The sequence below is a fragment of the Arachis ipaensis genome, chromosome B10, assembly GCF_059453495.1.
Source record: "Arachis ipaensis isolate K30076 ecotype BB chromosome B10, ASM5945349v1, whole genome shotgun sequence".
In the NCBI taxonomy this organism is placed as follows: domain Eukaryota; kingdom Viridiplantae; phylum Streptophyta; class Magnoliopsida; order Fabales; family Fabaceae; genus Arachis; species Arachis ipaensis.
In genome coordinates this window covers 136,064,455-136,075,376 of record NC_142435.1, presented here as the reverse complement: position 1 = coordinate 136,075,376, position 10,922 = coordinate 136,064,455, and positions in this window count along the sequence as shown.

Genomic DNA, 10,922 nt, shown 5'->3' with positions numbered 1-10,922 from the left:
ATTAACTATTTTATACAATGTCAATAGAATTTTTTAGTGCAACTAATAGTATTATGCAGGATTTAGTTTTTGTTTGAATAATAATTTTAAAATATTATTTATTATTAACATATTTTTTAACTTAATTATTTTTTTTAGTTATACTGAAAGTCAATAAAAATAAAAATAAATTTAAAAACAAAAAAAAGAAGCTTCATATTAGAAAAATTTAAAAATAACATAACTAAAAATAATTGTCATAATATATAAATTGAGATAACAATTCTTAATAAGATCATATTTGTAAAAAAATTAATATAAAATAAAAAGACAAAAGAATATAAATAAAAACTTAGAAAAACTACCTTTAATAATATACTAAACTTGAGAATAGAATATAACTTAATAGCTATAACAATTATTAAGAAAAATATAACTCAAATATAAAAATTTATAATCACGTGATATACTAAGAGGTATATATATAGTGTAGAATTGATCTACTTTAAATTAGGAATAGAAATATTCAATTAATGTCAAAATAATTTGATTATCTATTTCCAGAACAAATTATTCTAATTATATGAGATTGATTTATAAAATTAAAAATTTACTATAATTTTTTTAATTAATAATTTCCTTATTTATATATAGTATATATTAATTATTTAATTAATAATTTTCATATTCTCCTAATATATTATTTTGTTTAAATAATTTTAAATATTTTTTTATTTATATATACGTATATATATTAATTGTATGTAGATATATTTAAGTCGTGTATATTAATTATTTCCTGATTATGATTATTTTCTTTTTATATATATGATTTATTCAATATTTTTTATTTTTATTATTAATATTATTGTACGTGTGTAATTTTTATAAATCACGATAAATTTCGTTAATCACGATAATCTTCATAAATCGCAATGGACAGCTAAATTTTAATTATAGTCATTAATTTGATATATGTTAATGCTAAATTAATCACACGGGACAAATAAATTTTTAATTAATAATAAATTAATTTAATATATATTAATTATAGTCATTAATTGTAATTATTAACTTAATTTTTTATATCCGTGATTATATTATTTCCTTATATATATATATAATTCGACAATTAAATTTTATTCCAATGATCTTATTAATTATACGCTAGTGAAATTTTAACTCAACTAAATATATTGCACTAGAAAATTAAGATTTTTAACCTTACAGTTATTAATAAATTTTAACCCAGCTATTAACTATTTTATACAATGTAATAAAATTCTTTAGTGTAACTAATAGTATTATACAGAATTTAGTTTTTGTTTGAGTAATAATCTAAAAATATTATTTATTATTAACATATTTTTTAAATTAATTATTTTTTTATTTATACTGAAAGTCAATAAAAATAAAAATAAATTTAAAAACCAAAAAAGAAGCTTCATATTAAAAAAATTTAAAAATAACATAACTAAAAATAATCGTCATAATATATAAATTGAGGTAACAAGTCAAATTTTTCTAAAACTAATCTAGTTGAATGCTAATATCACTATAAGAAAAACACTGAATATCATCGGATTTACCGTCAGATTTAGTGTCAAACATTAGTGACGGATTTATCGACAGATTTGGCAATAAATTCGTCGGGTAAAAAAGTTACCGTCGGATTTAGTTTTTCAATGGTAATATTTGAAGGAAAAAAGAAAAAATTGGCGCGATCATTATCGTCAGAATTGCCGGCGAATTTATCCGCTGGTAAATCCGACGGTAAAGCTCAATTAATGGAATGCTGCATTTTGGACACGCTTTCAAAAACTGTTTTGGGGTAAAAACTGATTTTTGACCAACTTTGATGGTCTGTAACTCAGTCCATGGAGTTCGGAATTATCCAAAAATGGATTTTTATGAAAGTTTGTTCAAAGATCTTTCCAACGGTTCAGAAATGGTTGAAAAATGAATTTTGTAGAAGAAGTTATGTGTGGTGGGAGTTTGAGGTTTAAAAATGAAATTCTGCAGCTTTTTAACTTAGAGAAATTTTTGGAAGAACGCACACCCACGCGTATGCGTAGCCGACGCGCACGCGTCATTTTCAAATATTCGCCATCCACGCATGCGCCTGGCCGACGCGTACGCGTCGATGGGCTAAATCAGTTTCGCAGCCAAAATTCCCGAGAGTTGTGCCGGAGTTGTGCTGGTTTTGTGCCTGGGGCACAAAATGCACCCACGCGTACGCGTGGCTGACGCGCAGGCGTCACTTAGCTTTTCTCCCATCCACGCGTGTGTGTGGGGGACGCGTACGCGTTATTATAACTTTCCTGCTTTCCACGCGCACGCGTGACCCTGGTTTCACCCCAAAGCTGATTTTGAGTTTTTAAAGCCAAATTTCAGACTTCTAAGTCTCCATTCACCCTTTATGTCCTAAATACTTATAGTATGCCTAGTGATGAGAATAAGCTAGGATATGTGGTAACTTGTGGATGAAGTAAAGTGAGAATCAATTATGAAAGATGAGTAATGATGATTGTATGAGTTATTGAGGGTGATGATGGAAGTGCAGTGTATGCCGTGAGCCGAAGGGCTGTATTTAATAATGATTATTGGCTGGTTATGGGTTATGTTATGAGCCGGATGGCTATAATAAATATTGACTTATGGTTGAAAATAAAAATATGGCTTTGAATGATTGTTTTATCTTGAGCTCTCTTTCTCGAAAGTGCGACCCTAGAGAGATGAAGGAAAGTGAGGATCCCCTTCCTTGTTCCTCCTCGTATTGTAAAATCGCCCCCAGCGAGATGGTGGGAGGTTAGGATCGCCTCTTTGGTTCCTCCTGGGCATATGAGAACGTACATCGTGGGTAGATGTAAGGGTTGTAGTTACGCCCCACTTGCTCCAAGTTAGTTAGTATAGAGGCTCTCCGGGTGGACGCAAGGGTTGTGGTTCGTCCCACTTGCTCCGGGTCAGAGATTGGGATGCCTGGGTAGTAGCGGCAGTAGTGGTGACTCTACTTGCTCCGGGTTGTGGTGAGATATACCTGCCTGGGTAGATGCAGTGGCATTGATCCACTTGCTCCGGGATATGGTGAGATATACCTGCTGGGTAGATGCACTGGTATTGATCCACTTGCTCCAGGATGTGGTGAGATATACCTGCCTGGGTAGATGCAGTGGCATTGATCCCACTTGCTCCGGGTTTGGTTTGCAACTCTTGGGGTATATGCAGTGGTTAGCCCCCACTTGCTCCCAGTCAAGGTTGATTTGAGATTTGTAAAATTATCTGAGTTTCGGATTTCCTTGGGTAGATACAGTGGGTCGGCTCCACTTGCTCCAAGTTGAGATCCGAGATTCTGTTGACACTATGTCGTAAGTGTGGTTGGACACTGTGAAAGTTCCGGATGAGCTTGCCCCCGTGGATAAACACCAGTGTGGGTGTTTTGTGATTATGATTATGATTGTGAATAACTCGAGTCGGGGATGCACGACAGAGGGACAGTCCAATGGTTAGCTACCAGGACTTGTCGGGTTGGCTTTATAACCGACAGATGAGACTCATCAGCCATAGGACAGGCATACATCATTTGCATATGTTTGAATTGTTTGGGTTTGCCTATTTGTTTGGATTGCTATATCATATATGCTATGTTACTGACTATATGCTATCTGTTCTACTTGTACCTTAATTGTGTATTACTTGTCTGTATTGATTGTGTTTGTATAACAGAGAGGTCCCTCATTATTCCACCAATATTTTGCTCGATCTCTCAGAGGAAATGGGAACAGTTTTAGCTTGTGGAATTCAGGGTCCACTCCATTGGTGTCTGCAGTGTCACAAAACTGTAGGAAGTCAAAGTAAATTTACTGGGGTCTTCCTGTGGGTGTCCCTGAAATTGGAACTTCTACAGCACTAGGGCGATCAGTTGTGGGTTGATCTGAAAGTTGTTAGCTCCAGTGGCAGGTCTAGAGATATTTCTACCATAGAAGTCAAAAGAGTAGCCACCAAGACCCTTTTTTGCCTCTCCTTCATGTTCGGCCATGTCTTCAGCTTTTTGTTCAAAATTTTCTAAAAAGTTTCTTCCGGAGTATTGTGCTTTAATTTGTTGCAAGAAGCTCCTCCTTTAAGTCCTTTCAGGTTCATGATCAAGAGCAAAGAGGGGTTCTTTATCCCTGTTCCTGGTCATAAATAAGAAACGAAGAAAGACGACAAAAAAGAAGCCAAATGGGAGTTCTATGTTCAAGAACAAGGGACTCCCTGTGAGATGTGAAGAAAGAAGAGGAAGATAGAAAAGTGAAGATAGAAGATGAGAGAAGAGAAGAGTTCGAATAATATGAGTAGAGATGAGAAGAATTAGAAAGAGAAAAGATAAATAAGAATTAAAATATTTTTGTTTTTATTTTATTTGTTAATTAATTTTCAAAAATTAAATTAATTAATTTAAAAAGAATTGAAAATTAGTTAGTGAATTTTCAAAAATAGAAGAGAGAGAAGAAGGAGAAGTTTTCAAAAATTAAGAGAGAAGAGTTAATTAGGAAGTTTTGAAAAAGAAGAGAGAGAAGAGAAGTGGTTAAGAAAAGATTTGAATTTAAAATAAGATAAGAGATAAGATAAGAAAAGATTTGAAATTGAGATTTGAACTTAGAAAAGAGATAAGAAAAGATAAGATAAGAAATTAAAAAATTTTGAAAAAGATTTAATTTTTAAAATTTGAAGTTAGAAAGGATAAGAGATAAGAAACAAAAAAGATTTTAAAAAGATAAGATTTTGAAATTTGATTTTAAAAAAGATATGATTTTGAAATTTGAAATTTGAAAAAGATAAGATTTTGAAATTTGAAATTTGAATTCTTAAAATTTAAAATTTGAAAAAGATAAGATAAGATTTTTAAATTTTGAAAAAGATGAGAAAAAGATAGGATTTTTGAAAAAGATGAGATTTTTAATTTTGAAAAGATTTGATTTTTGAAAATTTGAAAACTAAGATAAGATAAGATAAAAATTTGAAATTGAAATCTGAATTTTTATGTTAAAATTTTTGAAAATTTAAGAAAATAAAAATAAAAAAGATATTTTTTATTTTTGAATTTAATGATGAATTGAATTTAATGATGAAAGAGAAAAACAAGTAAAAGACACACAACTTAAATTTTTTAGATCTAATGCTCCTTATTTTTGAAAATTTTGGAGGAAAACACAAAGGAACACCAAACTTAAAAATTTTAAGATCAAAACACAAAAAAGACTCAAGAACACTTTGAAAACTAACAAGAATACAAAGAACAAGACTCAAAGGACTCAAAGAACACAAGAACATAAAAAGAACACCAAACTTAAAATTCTTAGAAAACTAAACATAAATTTTCGGAAGCTATGGTTATCTTGCAGGTCTTAGTCAGGCAGATCAAAAGGTTATTGATTTTATGTCATATATGGAGTTGTAAGAGTAATGTATGTATAAGGGCAATCAATAATAGGAATGTAGTTGAGGATTGGAGTTGCTTTGCCTTTTTGAATTAACTCTGGCATTACTGTCTTCTTTGCTTGTGAGTGATCTCTTCTATGGCAGGCTGTATGTGATCAACGCCATGGGCCGTGGTCATTAATCTCCTCTGCTACAGGTTGAACACCATTGGCCGTGGTCATCCAATCTGACGAAGGGTGAAGTGCTAGCAGTTCATTCTCTTGGCGATCCTACTCAAAACGCCACAGAGAAGGTCGAATCTTCCAGATCAGAGAATGCTGCTTCTTAGGATTCTAGCCTATACCACAGAGACCCTAATCTCCCTGGAAATCAGCTGAACTGGTGTTTCGAGAAGTTCCCAACGAAGTCGTGGATTAGCCGTCTGAGAGATGTATAAACATAGCTGTTGGCTCGTGCTTTCCAGTCACGTATTCACACGAACCCAAGTAGACGCAGGTGTTTGTTAGGCACATTCATCTTAATGTGATGAACAGAGCTGATTGTCTGATCATCCTATTCACCATGATGAAGATCGAATATACATCTTAGAAATAAATCAGACACGGATCAAAGAAGAAATAGTAATACTTTTATTAATTCATAGGACTCAGCAGGGCTCCTCCCCTCAACCTAGGAGGTTTAGAAACTCATATTGATGTAAAACACAAAGTGAAACGTGTATGCTGGTAAAATGTGTCGAAGATCTCTCAAAAACATAAATAAAATCCCTTAAATACTAAACAAATGACTAGCTAGTAAGGGTAAAATAGCATTTTTAGTGCTAAAATCTACTTATGGGGCCCACTTGGTGAGTGCTTGAGCTGAGATTTGATGAGATCCACGTGCTTTGAGGTCTCTGGGGCGTGGAATGCCAGCTAGGGGGTCCTCTATGGGCGTTTGGACGCTGGTCTCTGCTCTTTGGGCGCTGGACGCCTGGAAGGGGGCAGATAGCTGGCGTTGGACTCTAGTTTTGGGCCTTCTAATCCGAAGCAAAGTATAGACTATTATATATTGCTAAAAATCTTTGGAAGTCAGCTTTCTATAGTCATTGAGAACGCTCCATTTGGACTTTTGTAGCTCCAGAAAAGCTCTTCCGAATATAAGGAGGTCAGATCCGGACAACATCTGTAGTGCTTTCTCTGTCTCTGAATCAGACTTCTACTCCAGCTCCTTAATTTCAGCCAGAAAATCTAAAATTGTACAAAAACACAAAAACTCATAGTAAAATCCAAAAATGTGAATTTAACACTAAAACCTATAAAAACTTAATAAAAAACTAAATAAAACATACTAAAAACTATATGAAAATGATGCCAAAAAGCGTATAAAATATCCGCTCATCATATATATTCATATGTGTCATATATATTACATAATATTATTGAAATAAAGTATTTTTAATTAAAATATTATTAGAAGAAGTGACATGTATTGTTTATTAAAAATTATGTAATTATTTTATTTTATGCTGCTAAGTAAATAATATATAATAAATAATTATACTTATTAATTTTTCCAAAATACCATGTTATGTAAAATATTTTTTTTAATATGAATGTAATTTATTTTTATTAAAAAAGTACTTATATATTTGTTATGTTTAAAGAGATTAACTATTTTCTATTCTAATAAAAAATATCTTTGTTAATATATCCAAATATAATTTTTTCTACTATTTCTACTTTATTTCTGCTTATTAAAAAGTACTTTTTTTAACTGTATACACAAACACACATTATTTCAAAAATATTATATTTTAGCATTAATTTAAAAATAATAATTAATTTTAGAGAGAAATAATTTACTAAAATTATGAATAATGAGTGAATATACTCAATTTTTGTATTTGCTAAACTATGAACAGAATATAATTTGAATTAAGGATTTTAAGCAAACATTCTTTTTGAGGGCTTGTGAGATCAAGAATTTTGGGTTAAATAGTCAAGATATTAATATCACTTTAATCAATGTCTAAAATAATTATTTATTTGTTTTAAGTTGCACAATTAAATTGTACGGACATCATATGTATATCTCTCTTAGTAACAATAGCAATTTTTAATTACTACTAAAAATGTTGAATACTATCAAATTTATTGTTAAATTTAGCATCGTATATTAGTGTCAAAATTACTTGCAAATTACTGGCGAATTTGGCAATAATTCGTTGGCCAAAAAAGTTACAATCGAATTTTATTTTTCGACGGTAAAATTGTCGATAATATTTAGAGAGAAAATAAGAAAAATTCGCGCGATCATTATCATCAGAATTACCTTTATCCGCCGATAAAGCTCAATTAATGGAACGTTGCATTTTGATCACACGCAATACATTACTGTTGAATTTATCAGCCGATAATTTTGCCCTAAATTAGAATCGCGCGTCCTTGATGGGTGTAAAAATGCCGGTTAAAAAATTTTGATGAAAGAGCATTGCCAGTACAGTCTTAACCGACGAAATTTTCACTATCAATTTAAAAGATGTCACAATTAAGAATAAAAACTGGGAGTAGAATTCTCAGGTCGTTTCCCAACGAGTTGACAGAAGGTGCAATTTATTGGTCAGAAATTTTCTGAGAAACTTTTGAAGTTTGAAAACGGAAAAAAATAAATAACTAAAAATTAAAGCAGTGAATGATAGCAAAAGGTGTTATGTATTTGAAATAAAAGGCCTTAGCTAAGAGAAGATTAATTGGAGTTTCTATCCTTATTGACTTTCCAAGTATAATAGAAAAAGGTTGTTGCTTCCACTCAATTATCCTCTTGCAGTTGCAAAGGAAGGTCAAGTGGGTAACACTAACTCTGATTCACAAGTCCTAATCCCTTCCTAGGGAAGGATTAGAGTTAGTGATAAGTGAGTTAGCTAGCAATCCCCAATTATAAATTTATACTTGAGTATTCCAACTCAAGGGGTTCCAATTAATCAACTCCCAAGTCAAGTTGAGAGCTTTAAATCATAACATGAATGTCATTTTTCAACAACATGGAATAAGAACAAATAGGAGACATGGTAATTAAAATAAATTAAATTTGACAATGATAATTAATTGAAAGAAATTAAGCAGTAATAGAATTAAATGTAAAAATAGTTCATTGCATTAATAAATTCAAAATTAACAATATCCATATATGACTACGAACAAATTAAATGGAAAACAAAAGAGTAGAGTAATAGAAAAACAAACTATATTGATGTAGACTTCAATCGAAGGTAGAAGTAGCTCTCTCAATATCCAATCCAAAATCATAAAACTAGGAATACTCAGAACCCTAGGAGAAGTAGTGTTTTCTCTCCAATTCAAAACTAAAACTAAAACTAAGTGAAAGTGAATGTGTCTTGAGTCTCCCCTTGTCCCCTGGCTCTAGTCTGTATTTTTGGGCTGAAAACTGGGTCCAAAATAGCCCAAAAATTGCCCCCAACGCTTTCTGTAATTGCAGCACGTGACGCACGTCACGCGTACGCGTCGATGTACGATGCGCCAATGCACGCGCACGCGTCAGCCGTGCGTGCGCACCGATCCTCGCTGCTCAACTCCTTAGTTTCTTGTATTCCTTCCACTTTTGCATGCTTCCTTTCTATCCTCTAAGCCATTCATGCCCTACACAGCCTGAAAACACTTAACACACAGATCACGGCATCGAATGGTATAAAGAGGAATTAAAAATTGACAATTTAAAGGCATAGGAAGCAAGTTTTCAATCATGGAACAAAATTAGGAAGGATTTGTAAATCCATGCAGTTTGTATGAATAAGTATGCGAAGAACTGATAAAAACCACTTAATTTAGCACAAGATAAACCATAAAATAGTGGTTTATCAGTCCTCTCCCCTCATTTTGAAAGACTTACTTTCTCTCTAAACACTCTCTCTCTCTCTGCATTACTCTCCCCAAACCACCTTCGACAGTCCCTCTGACACCACCAACAGCCTCAAAAGGATCTCCTCTTCAGTTTCACTGTTCACAGTGCCGAAACACCCACACTCCCACTTTCCCAGCGTCGAATCTCCTCTTACTCTCTCAACCTCTCATAGCAACGAAGCTCCTCCTTCTTCTCCATCGTCGACACTGCCCCACAACACCGTAACTCGTGTCTCGCAACGGCGCGACCCTTTTCTCTCCCTCTCCCTTCCTCGAAGTGCTTCTCTCTCTATCCTCCTCCACGGTGCCACGCACCAGCAGTTGCCGTCGTCCTCCATGCACCAACAGTCGCCGTCATCTTCTGGCATAGTAGCAGCACGCACCAGATGGTATCCGATTTAGAATTATTTTATTTTATTTTGATTTAAGATTTTTAAATTTTATTTTGATTTAGGTTTTTTCTTAATTCTATTTTGATTTAGTTTTGTTTTTAATTTTGTTTTGATAATTTTGTGTTTAAAATTTTGTTTATCATTCTAATTTTGAATTTCGGTTTTTCTTATTTTGTGTTTTAAATTAGGTGTTTATTATTCTGATTTTTTATTTTGTTTTTATGATTTTGCAATATTTCTATTTTGATTCGGGGCTTCTTCTAATTCTGATTTGATTTAGAATCTTTTTAATTCTACTTTTATTTAGGTTTTTTAATTCTGTTTTGATATTTTATGTTTAAAATTTTGTATTCTAATTTTAATTTTTTTTTCTGATTTTGTCTTTCAAATTATGTGTATATCATTCTAATTTTTAATTCTACTTTTATGATTTTTTTCAATAATTCTATTTTGATTTAGGTTTTTTTTAATTCTGTTTTGATTTAGGAGTTTTTTATTTTGTTTTGATGATTATGTTTGAAGTTTTGTTTATGATTTTAATTTTGTCTTGATGATTTTGTGTTTTAAATTCTGTGTTTATTATTCTAATTTTTAATTCTGTTTTATGATTTTGTTTTAAATTCTTTGATAATTATGCAGTTTGATATCAGTTTAAGTGAGAACATTGGTAACACAAAAGGAGCAATAAGATTTGGTGTTACTCATCCGAATAAATCTGTAAGTGTAAGATCCCCAATTGTATTGTTCTTATTTATGTTCTAATATTGTTTGAGTTTATTATTTTTTGAGTTAATTAGTTGATTGTTATTAATTGTTTGAGTTGATTTGAACTTATTTATTCTCTGAATTAATTATTAACTTATTGTTTATTATTGTTAAATTTTTAAGTTTATTATTATCTGAGTTAATTTTTTTTGAGTTAATTAGTGTTGTATTTTCTGACTTACTAGTTTAGAAATTATTGAATTTAAATATTTAAAATTATATGTTAAATTTTTAAACAAATTTTTTAAAAAAATTTAAAACTTATCAGTTAAATCTGCAGGTAGTTGTTAATTTAATTATTAATTAATAATATATTATCGACAGATTTAATGGGAGAATAATCCGATGGTAAAAATTATTAATGGAAATTTTTCAACAGTAACTAGTGGCAGACAGAAAAATTCGCAGATAAATAATTATTGGCAAGATTTATATGGTCGGATTTATTTCAACGATAATTCTGATAATA